Here is a 12534-nt window from a genome sequence, read left to right as displayed (position 1 = left end):
GAGGATTGCACCAATGCTACAAAAGACTTCGGCCTTGAATGTTCTAATAGACTTCTCCTCTTCTCGACCTTTAATGCTTCCATATACTTTCAGCTTTCCTCGGCCTTCATTGCTGCAATATACTTTCACCTTTCCTCGACCTTCACTAATACAACATACAGGTCTGCAATTTCATGGGTGTGGAGGTAATATGGCCCAAAAAACAATCCCAAATCAACACAAACTTCCTTTTTTCTCTTTCTTCCTTTCTCGTTGGTAACTTGGCTGCCTTGATTACCCTTTCACTTCAAACTTTCATCGCAGATTGTTTTTCATGCTTTTGGAGGACCAAAAGTGCCTCAGTGGGGAGGATTAATCTAGGTGGCTCCAGAGACACACACAGGACAAAGAGGACTCAGGAAAGCTTGAAAATCAAAGTGATCAGAATTATTTTGACCTAGGACTAGAGCATAGATCTCGTCGTTCTAATCATGGTAGTGTGAACGGTTCGTCAAACCAAGTCCGTATGCGAAAGTTAGAAGCAATGAAAGTTGGGTTGACTTTTGTTGACTGGGTAGGCTTAAGGAGGCCACAATTTTGGCTTTTCTGGCATATGGAATCTGGCCAAATCTGGCCTCGTTAAAAAGACTCCTTCGGTCTAAAACTGAATTTTCAAAAATGGCCATGTTGTTTGTTATAACAAAAAATTATTAAAAAAAAGGGTGGCGGGCCACCAACCCTGCTAGCCCAACCCTTATCAACTATGCATAATATTGGAGGGGCGAGCGACTACCCCCGGCCCCTCCCACCATATTTGGAACCAAAAATTGGACAGTCGATTTTGAAGTGCAAGGGTCATTAAGGGAGACGAGTTACATAGCAAGGCTACAAGAATATTTTAGACTCCCCCTAGATTCCTCAAAGATTATGCTCCATGGGTGGACTGGAAATCTACAACTCAAAAGGTGAATCTTACCTTGCCATTGTGATCCCTGCGGAAAACCATGAAAAACGACTGTAAACTTGAGTATATTCTGACATGGAGAAAAATTACCTCCTCAGGAAAATTTCAAGGATCATGGTTTCGCTCCCTATTTCTACAGCAGTCATGGTTCCACTTGCACACTGAAAAATGGTCAAAAAATTAAGAACTCTGATGGAGAAATAGAAAGTTTCATTGTGTTTGTGGCATCAAGAAGTGTTGAAACCATATAAAATTTATCAAATTCTGACAAAGTGAAAATTTGGCCCTCCTGCAAAATTCGATCAGTCATGGTTCCACCTGCATCAAAAAATTAATTAAAAATTAACTACCTCATTTTCCATGCCCTCTCTTGGTTCCTCCATCTCTAGGTGCACTGCGCAAATGCTCGGTTTATATACAAATTTCTGGGCAGAGTTTACAAACACATCGTTGGCAAATTGGTTATGGATCCATTTGTTGTGGAGAAGGTCGGGTGGTCAAACCCAGCCCCCTCCCTTTTTTTACATAACGAATTTAAAAAAGGAAGGGAGGTCAGGTTGGGCTCGCCTCGAGCGACCTGCCCAACTCACCTGTCCCTCATCCTACGGTGCTCCATACTCATTAAAGTGGCGGTGGTTTGAGGTTGGGTCCGCACCCCAAGGGTCAGCCCACCTCCATGTATGTAACAGCCCCGCCTAAACTCACGTGGTTCCAAATATGGTGGGAGGGACCGCGGGTAGTGGCTCACCCCTCCAATATTATGCATAGTTGATAAGGGTTGGGGTGGCAAGGTTGGTGGCCCACCACCCTTTTTTAATAATTTTTTGTTATAATAAACAACATGGCCATTTTTTAAAATTTGGTTTTGGACCGAAGGAGTCTTTTTAACAAGGCCATGGTTTTGCCCAGAATCTAGCTGGAGTTGGCCGGATTCCATCTGCCGGAAAAGTCGAAATTGTGGCCTCCTTAAGCCTGCACATTCAACAAAATTCAACCCAACTTTGCATGCTTCTAACTTTCGCATACGAACTCGGTTTGACGAACTGTTCACACTGCCGCGATTAGGACGACGAGATCTACGCTCTGGTCTTGCGTTGAAATCATTCTGATGACTTTGATTTCCAATTTTTCCTAAGTCCGTTTTGTCCTGTGTGTGTCTCTAGAGCCACTTGGATCAATCCTCCCCACTGAGGAGCTCTTGGTCCTCCAAAATCATGAAAAACAATCTGCAACTTTTATGTTCCTTGTCTGCATCACAAGCATCCTGAAAGGCCTCGCTTCCATCTCCTTCACCTTTGTTCTTCGGAGCCTTAAGCGATGAGCCGATACCTTCAACCTCTGCAACCTGTAGTACATTATTTTTTATTTACATGCTTGACTTGCATGACCAACTAATGACCCAAGCATCCCCCACTTGCCACGAGTTTATAACACATACTCGGTGGTCAAGTGTACATCAAGATGGACGCAATACCCTACCTACAAAAACAAGGCCAACATATCATTGTTGCTCCAACGAGTGATGGAAAACACATCATCATTGCAACACATGATTTACAAAGATAAGACCAAGCACTGTTTTGTTTCGACATGTGATGGAAACATGACATCACTTTCATCGTTCATCATGCAACTCAAAATAAGACCAGACATCATTGTTGCTAAACAAGTGATGGAAAACACATCATCACTTTTACATTTTAAAATGTAACAAATGATTTAGAAAAGCATGATCGTGATGATCTAACATATCTAGAAACCATTTTTCACTTATCAATGTGAATGGGTCGCGTCCTTATGGTTGTTTTGCTTGTCGAACAACTGCTTCACCTGGTTCACGCACCGATGCTTTGTCTTTAAGGCACTGCTTTGGATGGAGCCTCCAAAAAATTTCTCTTTGATGTCCATTTCTATCGCAATGACTGCAATACATCTTCTTCCTCCAGATTTTCTTAACCTGTTTCTTTACCTGCTGTTGAGAGGGTCTTTCATGCCTCATCCTTTTGTGTGTGGCCAATCTTTTCCAACACTTAGAAAATGTATGGTTATGTAATCCACAAAAGGTACATGTTTTTCGATGCCATTTTTTACATTCATCTTTAAAAACATGATTATAATTGAAATTAACATTCGAATATCAAAAATGGTTATACCTTTCCTTATCGTCTCTGGTGCAAGTATGGCGATGAGAGCTTACCTCAGCTCTTTCCCTGCGATGGAAACTACCATGGGATGATGGGGATGTGTTCCAATCATTCCCTTTTTGTTGAGTTATGGTATGTTCTATGCTTATAACAGTTTACTTCTTTTTCTTATTATATTCCACCGATTAGCAATCACATGTACATAAAGTAAAGTGCAGATAGAACATTAAACAATCGACAGAAAACAAGCCAAGACAAGAGACACAAGATGTGGCAGCTAGCCAGGGACAAACCCCACAATGTGTGGGGAAACCCTTTGATCAAATCTTCTTTTATCTTCAATAATTCAGCAGAGAGAAATAGTACAATAAATCTGATTCATCTCAGCAGTAGCAAACCCTAGATCAGTAGCATCAGCATTAGAGGCTTCATTATCAAACTAGGGCAGCCCATATCTCACAAACCGACAGTCGGATTGACTTCATTCCACCACCAAAAGTTTCGACTTCTAGAGGAGGTTCAGATGAAACTACAGTGTAGTTCCAAAGAGGAGATCTTCTAGGCCACGCAAGTCAATCTTTACTTCTGCAGTTGCAGCTTCAGTTTCAGCAGTTTCAGGCTTCAAACTAGGGCAGTCGATATCTTGTAAACCGTTCGTCGGATTGACTTCATTCCACCACCAAAAGTTGCGGATTTCAAAGGAGGTTCAGATGGACCTATAGCACAGTTCCAAAGAGGAGATCTTCTAGGCCACGCAAGTCAATCTTTACTTCTGCAGTTGCAGCTTCAGTTTCAGCAGTTTCCGGCTTCAAACTAGGGCAGTCGATATCTTGCAAACTGTTCGTCGGATTGACTTCATTCCACCACCAAAAGTTGTGGCTTTCAAAGGAGGTTCAGATGAACCTACAGTGCAGTTCCAAAGAGGAGATCTTCTAGGCCATGCAAGTCAATCTTTACTTCTGCAGTTGCAGCTTCAAATTCAACAGCTTCTGGCTTCACATGTGTGAGAGAGAGAGACCCATTTCAGTGCAGTAGAGAAGAGACTCATATCTGCGCAGTAGAGAGAGAGATGTGATGAGATGAGTGAGTCTAAATGAGCAAAAGTCCTCTTATATTTATACACAACGTTGGTGGGTGAATAGATGCGACTGTTGGGCTTCTGAGCCTACATGAGTTGTAGGTCGGCTTGATAATAATTCCATAATCAAAATAAATTCATATCTCCATGAATACTTATCGGAATCAAATGATCTTTATATCAATCCTACACCTCTCGACGAGAGGAATCTAATAAAAATATTATTAGCGATGAATAAGATGACACACATGAAGTTTTGCCCTGGTTGCCAATTTTAACACTCCCTCTCAACCATGGAGAACTTCATCTGCAATCTGTCTATCGGTCGTTACTATTCATCCATCAAAAGCACTGCCTTGCACAGCCTGACCCTTGCCCGGCTCTGCTCTATTTTTCATGTTCTGCTTTGTCTTGTTCTGCCCTGCACTGATCTGTACTTTTTTGTTCTGTTCTGCTCTGCTCTTACATTGTTCTGTTCTACTCTGCTTTTGTCCGAATTATGAAGAAGAAGAAATGATCGAGGATGTACATACTGACTCAAAGTCAGTCTCAGAGTATGTACCACTGGTCCCAGACCAGTCTCAACCAACCCAAAGTCAGCGTCATAGTGAGTACAACTCCAATGGTCCCATACCAATATCATCATCCACTGACTCAAAGTCAGTCTCAGAGTATGTACCACTGATCCCAGACCAGTCTCAACCGACCCGAAGTCAGCGTCATAGTATGGTACAACTCCTACCACTGGTCCCAGACCAGTATCATTGATCCCAGATCAATGGAGGTCATCCTAGCGTAGGGAGTACGGTAGTTACAACAATGCGTCCATCGGTACTACTATGGTCCCTAACTTCATTTCCCTGCTCATTGATCAGATGAGAGGTACTTCCCATGAGTCCCAGACTGCATGGGTAGGATGCCTCGACAGGAGAACTAATCAATCCTGTCCTCACAGGAGAACACATCAATCCTGCTACAATTGCCATGGAGAACACATCAATCCTGCTACAATCGTCGTGGAGAACACATCAATCCTGCTACAATCGCCGTGGAGAACACATCAATCCAGGCTACCATGGAGAACATATCAATCCAGGCCTCACAGGAGAACTAACCATCCTGCTACATAGGAGAGCGAATCATCCTGTTCCACGAGAGAGCGAATCATCTTGTCCCACAAGAGAGCGAATCATCTTGTTCCAGTGTGCACCACCAGGGCAGGGTGAGTAACCCTGTGGTCATATGTTGCTCCAATAGGAACCGCAAGCCCTCAGAGCTCCCAGAGCTCAATGTATGCAACATGTAGGACCCTTGTACAAGGGTTTCTTGCCGACTCCAAGTCGTTTGGGAAAATCATAGATTAGATCTTTCCTCGGGGCTTTGCCAAGGTGTATCAACCTGTACATCATCTTAATGTGATGGAGCTTCCTTGCTCATCGACTTACCGTATCCCAGATGATGTCTATCTGCTGGAGCAATTGACGAATATGGGATTCCTCAATAATCGAATCCCACCTCTAGTTGTTACAGAGAATCACAATGGTATCCAATGTAAATCCAAACATCTCACTGAAGAGATTTCGCAACCAGACTGCCTCACACGAGGTTATGCTAGCAACAATATATCCTGCTTCGGCGGTGCTCAAAGCCACCAACTTCTTCTTCCTGCTCATCCAGGATATTGAAGCAGATCCCAAGGTGAAACAGTACTCGGAAGTGCTCTTACGGTCCACCACACTGCCTTCCCAATCAACATCAGTATATCCAAGTAGTCTCACATCTCCGACAGTGTATATTAATCCATGAGAGATTGTGTCCTGAAGACATCTCAGAAGATTCCTAGCATCAATCCAGTGAGGCTCAACCAAATATGAGCTCATAATGCTAACTGCAAAACATATGTTCAGACGGAGGTTCACCAAGAACATCAATGCAAATGAGTTTTTGAAACTCAGAGGCATTTCCCAAGTCTGGTCCGACATCAATACCATATAAATTCTAAAAGTTAAGATCCTCAAGGTAGTCGCAGGCTTGCAGTCCATCATACTGAATCTTTCCAATATATTTAACACATATTTTCCTTGAGATAGGAAAATTTCCCTTGGATTCTGCCACACTTCAAGTCCTTGGTCCTTCATTTCAAATTCAGAAGCCATCTCCCTCTTACATTTGTGAATGAGAGGGTTTGCACCTGTTAGAAAGAGGTCATCCACATACAACACCAGTATGAGAGGCTTGTCATCTTCAACCTTAAAGTAAAGGTTAGGACCAGCTTCACTCCTAGTGAATCCCAGCTTCATCAAGTAGCTATCGATCCTCTCATACTATGCTCAGGGTTCTTGCTTCAGCCCATAGAGAGCCTTCTTCAACCTGCATACATGAGATTTTCAATCATAAATCTCAAATCCTTCAGGTTGCTCCACATAGACCTCTTCTTTGATAGAACCATGCAAGAACGCGGTCTTAACATCCATCTGATGTAGGTTCCATCCTTGTGAAGCCACAAGGGCTATGATCAAGCGGATGGTTGTATATCTGGCAACAGGAGCAAATATCATAGTCTTTACCTACCTTCTGGGATAAACCACGAGCAACAAAATGAACCTTATACTTTTCCATACTTCCATTTGCTGCATGCTTTATCTTGTAAAGCCATTTTGAAGTAACAATTGTCTTGTCCAGGGTCTGGGAACTACTTCCCAGACATCATTCTCCATAATAGACTCATATTCTATGGTCATAGCATCCTTCCATAGTTAATGCTTGATGACATCTAAGAATGATGAAGCTTCATTTTGTATGGTCGTGCTCATGATGGTCAGGTATCCCTGATACCTGTTAAGTTTCTTACTTTTACGGAAGGTTCCTCAGGGTGCAGCATGTCCTTAAGCATCATCAAGTATCCCCCTAAGCCATGAAGGCCTCTTCCTAGAAGAGGAAAGCTCATGTGGATGAGGATCAATCGGATCCATGGGTTCTTCTACATCAGGCATTGATTCATCATCCTTTTCTTTCGGTTCCCTGGTGTCGGCTTCTTGAGAGCTACTCAAAGTCAGCAGATTGTCCACCTCGCTGAGAGCCATATCTTTGTCAAAGGTGACATCATGACTAATCATGACTTCCCCTTGACCGGTGGTGAACATTTCTTCAGGAGTTGAGGAACCCAATGCTTGATGAGGGCATCGATTTTTTACATATACGGCGGTGATTGTAGTTTCAGCCCATAGAAACTTTGGAAGTCTTTGATCATGTAGCATGGCCCGGATAGCTTCCATCATCGTGTGGTTCTTCCTTCCCACCACATCATTCTACTTAGGAGTATGTGGTGTAGTAGTCTCCCTCTTAATGCCAACCTCAGGTATGCCTGAGTAAACCAATTGTAATATATCGGAGGTCTTGCTTTGGCTTGAGGGGAATGGTCCCCTTTTGAGCTTTCCTTTGGCACATCCCAGACATACACCTTCTTTCTCTACTTGGAATTCGGGCATCCCTGTTACCATCTATCTTACATCGGGTAGAGCTTTGTAATGAAGGTGGGCAAACCTCCGATGCCAAAGTTCGGACTAAAGAGTTGTGTCACAAGACATGACACCTAGCGGACTTCCATCGACCTGATATAATGAATCAACACTAAACCCAAGAGTAAAGGCATATTTAACATTATTTTTCCATATACATACCTTGCCATTGCTGAAGGTTACCTTGTAGCCTCTGTCTTCCATTTCCAAGATGGACACTAGGTTCCTTTTGAGGTCAGGTGCATTTAATACATCCTAGAATTTCTAGCCTTCTTGAATGCTTGTCCTCTTCCTTGATTCCCAGCTCTCCTCTTACCTTTGTTGTTGAATTTTTCATTCCTTTGATTGCCATCAGAGGGATTTCGAGTTGCATCACTGCATACTGTACCATGCTTCTCTAATCATGATTATCATCATGCTGCCCATGTCCATGATCTCATTCATCATGATGCTCATGATCTCATACATAGTGACTTGCTTTATCGCAAATGTAACATCGTCATTTTCTTCTAGCCTTAGGTCTAGCCTTTCCTTTTGATTTAGTCCCAGAATTATTTCTTTTCTTTGCATGAGAAGAAAAAGTAGCAGGAGGACCTTTAGGCATGGGCATTTCTTGCACTTCTTCCCTTGTTTCTTCTTGAATGCATCTAGCCATTAATTCCTCGAAACCAGGAATTACATTATAGTTCAAAAGAGTAGTCCTGAACACATACCATTCAAATGGCAATCCTCCAAGAGTTGTGAGTGCCATTTCTCTGTCAGTAATAGTTTCCCCAATAGATAGGAGATCGTTCTTGATCTCGGTGATTCTTAAGAAGTACGCTTGCATACTTTCATCTTTACCCTTCTTGATTTCCCTCAACTTATTTCTAAGAAACAAAACTTGATTTGCATCATTAACTTTAAATAAACTCACTAGTCTATCGTAGATTTCCTTGGAGGTGTCCAGTTCAGAGATGTAGGCCACCAAGTGCTTGTCGATAGAGTCCCGGATGATCTTCTATTGTTTTGACTTCTCCATTTTTTCATTTGTTCCAGGCAGCAACGGATGCATTTGATGGAGGCTCAACAATATTGCCTCTCACATGATCCAACACTCCTTGATTCTCAAGGGTTAGATCGATAGAAATCTTCCATCCGTGATAGTCAGCTTTCTCACGGAGCTTGTCTTCGGCAAGAAAGAGTGTTGAGGACCCCATAGTTCTTTTAGGATAGCCTTGCCAATCTTCTCTTCAATGATTGCTCTTGCTCTTGCTCGGGCTTTGTCTTCACCTCAGCTATGATACCATGTTGAGTTATGGTATGTTCTATGCTTATAACAGTTTACTTCTTTTTCTTATTATATTCCACCGATTAGCAATCACGATCCCACTAATCTCACAGTTCGGGCGAATCCAAATCCTATTGAAGTAAAGACATACTCATAGGTTGCATTTCAAATGAAAAACACCCCAAATGAGGATTCAGTAGTCAAGTCAACAACAACAATGCTTGAAGGAAATCAAGAAACTGCCATAAAAACATTTACCGAAGTTCAAACAAGAAAGAATTTTATTATCTACATTTGAATCACAAGAGTAGACACCTTAATCAATCTACAGATCTATATCATGTAGAACATAAAAAAACTTATATTCTGAAGAATATTGAAGTGAGATCAATCCAGTGATACGATAACTATTCACCACACATCTCCAAGGATCAGAAGATTCCCCAGAAGATTAATCTGGGATGGTCTGATCCATTTTCAGTATGACAACTATGTATATCGCTCAGAACATCATATCATCTTGTATCAACAAAGATAAAAGCTCCTAAACAAGAAGATCATACTTCGAATGACAGAAGAGATCTGATCCTTCATCAGTAAGCTTTGAGGACAAATATTTTTGAAGGAGAAGGTAATGTTATGAACATAAATTATGTAAAAATAGATAATAAATAATAATCATAATAATATAAATACAATAATAATTAATAAGTAAATTAACTAATGGTTAGTTAGTTAATAATGAAAATGCATGTCTTAGAGACATGCTTGTTCATGAAAGGGTACTTACCTGGCTATATATACAATACCCTCATTCTCATTTGTACTCATCTTACATCAATTATTTTATTCAATATATAATTTGTGATTACTATCTTACGATGGATGTCTTTGTCTACGAAGTATTTTAAATATTTCCACTGCATACACGACTTTCGGTCGTTACAAAAACCTCTTGCAACTTCAAGAGAAAATACTATGTTGTTGCATCAAATACTAGAACTTATTTGGGAGAAGGGAAATATAAACAAAAACAATGTCATAAAATGACATAAGTCTTGAAAGTACTTATCTTTAATGAGGATTAAAGGAAGCTATCAGCTCCCTCTTGATCTAGCATCCTTCTTAGCCATGAATTGCCACTGTCCATCACATATGTCAATGTTGTGGGCACAAGAATAAATGTTTCCTATGTATTCTCATTTCTAGATCCTTAATCTCCTTCATCGACAACCAAGCTTAATTATCAATGTACAAGATGACCACTAGATCTACATCATATCGTCTCCTACTTGGAGACAGGTCCATCTAGTGTTACTCTGAATCTGTCATAGGTGCTGAATTTACTGCTTGGATTATATCAAATCGTAAAAAAATCAAAATCACACTAGGTTTCCCATGCTATAGAACCCATGTCTTCACCACATCCAACTCCACTCCAAGGGTTTCTCCCAAACCCTAATCTTTATTTGTAAAAATAAGGTCTCCCTAGGGTTTCCTCAAAACCTTAGCATTCTTTTAGGTCTCCAACATATTCATATATTTCACTTTTCTTGATAAATAAATCCATCACAGGTGTCTATGGGCGTAATATTAATGACTTTTCTTCAACCCAACTCTGATCCCATGCTAATTTTAGGGCTAGATAGTTCTATGTTGTAGATAATTGCATTTTTTTAAATTTTCAACAATTTACACATTGCATTTGCCCCATATCATCGTAAGAAATTATATAGAGACAACATTAACATCAACAATGTAGCAAAACATTAAGGAACAATAGAAGAAAAGCACACATAACAAAGACATTGGGATTAGGTCAGAGACCAGAGGAAAACCCCACAAGGGGAAAACCCAAAAATAAATTCTTCTTCTTCTTTAGATATTCATCAAATGTTCAGCTGAGATACATTGTACAATTAAAGTGAGACACAAGCCTTACAACATCAATCACATTGGCCGCCTAGGGCCAACCTTGGATCATACAGGATCATGATAAGATCGAAGCAGATAAGTCAATCATGGAGGCATTCACAAGACCTCTGATAGGGATGACTCCAAATCATTGTTAGAAGCATTGATCTCAGTCTCAAGCCATATCATTTTCAAGTATCATTGCCACCATCACTGTCATAAGCACACTGCCATATATCATTGTCATAAGGGCACTTGGCACATATCATTGTCATAAGGTCACTATCATATATCATTTTCATTCACACTATCATATCACTACTAGACAAGACTTCCATACATTAGAAATTTAGGGCACATATAGGGTTGCTCAAGTAGGTCGCAAAGACTAACAAACATAAACATAAATTTCCATACAATTTTGTCCAACCTAGAAAAACATCAGACTTGGAAGAATACCCAACATATATTTACGATTATGATTCTTCCTTGAAGATATTCCTTGGCTTATATGCATGTAACTGAAGACTTCAACCCCTGGTTAGGGCCTCCTTAAGCTACTATGACAGCCCTAATCCTGAGTTATAGACCTCATTAAATACTATGTTGATCCTCCTCTTATAAACCTCTACTCTTTCGCTATGCTTCAAGGATCTTTGTCCCCCTTTTGATGGGTCATATAACCATTTTTTTACATAGCCACAATGGCTCGGACCTTCCTATAATAGCATAGAAATATAGCATCCCTATCATAGATACTTAGACACTAAATCATGCTCAAAAAACAACACTTAAGTGTCTCCAAACTCGATCCCTAATTCTAGGTCTACTTCAAGGAGGAACAATGATTTTGGGAACCAAACTTGACAGAGAATTTTGGCCTAGATAGGACACTTCTACAACCACTTCACACCTTGTGACCACCCCAGTCATAAAAATACTATGATTATATCCCTTACAGGACTTGAAACTTCTGCACTACGTCTTAAGGGAATTCAACCCTCATTAGCCCTTATCTCAACCACCAACAAGGTGTATTATCCCTCCTTGAATAATAGACTTTTAACTTTTCCTTGACACATAAGTATACCAGAGAGACATAAAAGAACTATGCCAAAAACCTTACATCCAACTCTCCACAAACTTGACATGTAAAAACACAAGACAACATAACAAACTCATCCTTATTCTCTACCTAATATTTTCTCCTATATGCCTCAGTTTCCTCATATAAAGATGCCACACAATTATGAAAATGAATGTCAAATGGGGGAGGATAGGTGCCAATTTATAGTTGTTTCTTGATGCAAAGGGTCATGACCTTTGGGAAGGTCGACTTGATTATTTTATGAGGCTGACTTGTAAATGGAGGGAAATCATAAATTCAAGTTTGCTAATAAACATCTTGATATTAAAGACAACATGATTAATCACCTATCATTGACTTGAGTCACATTATTTAATAAGAGAAATGCCAAGTCGATTTCAACACATCAATAATGATAATTTTCCTTATCCAATTTAAATTGTATTTTGGGCAAGATGTATTCACTTTGGGGTAGTTGGGCTTCTATTGGGAAAATTTGTCCCGAATCTACCCCAAATTTCAAAAAATAATACATATATTCCTTCTCCTATAATTGAGATAAAACTCTTTAAGTCTAGGA

This window comes from Pinus tabuliformis, chromosome J (assembly GCF_031772625.1).
Source record: "Pinus tabuliformis cultivar Carrire ecotype Pingquan chromosome J, CPIR1, whole genome shotgun sequence".
Classification (NCBI taxonomy): domain Eukaryota; kingdom Viridiplantae; phylum Streptophyta; class Pinopsida; order Pinales; family Pinaceae; genus Pinus; species Pinus tabuliformis.
Note: the sequence above shows the minus strand (reverse complement) of the source record.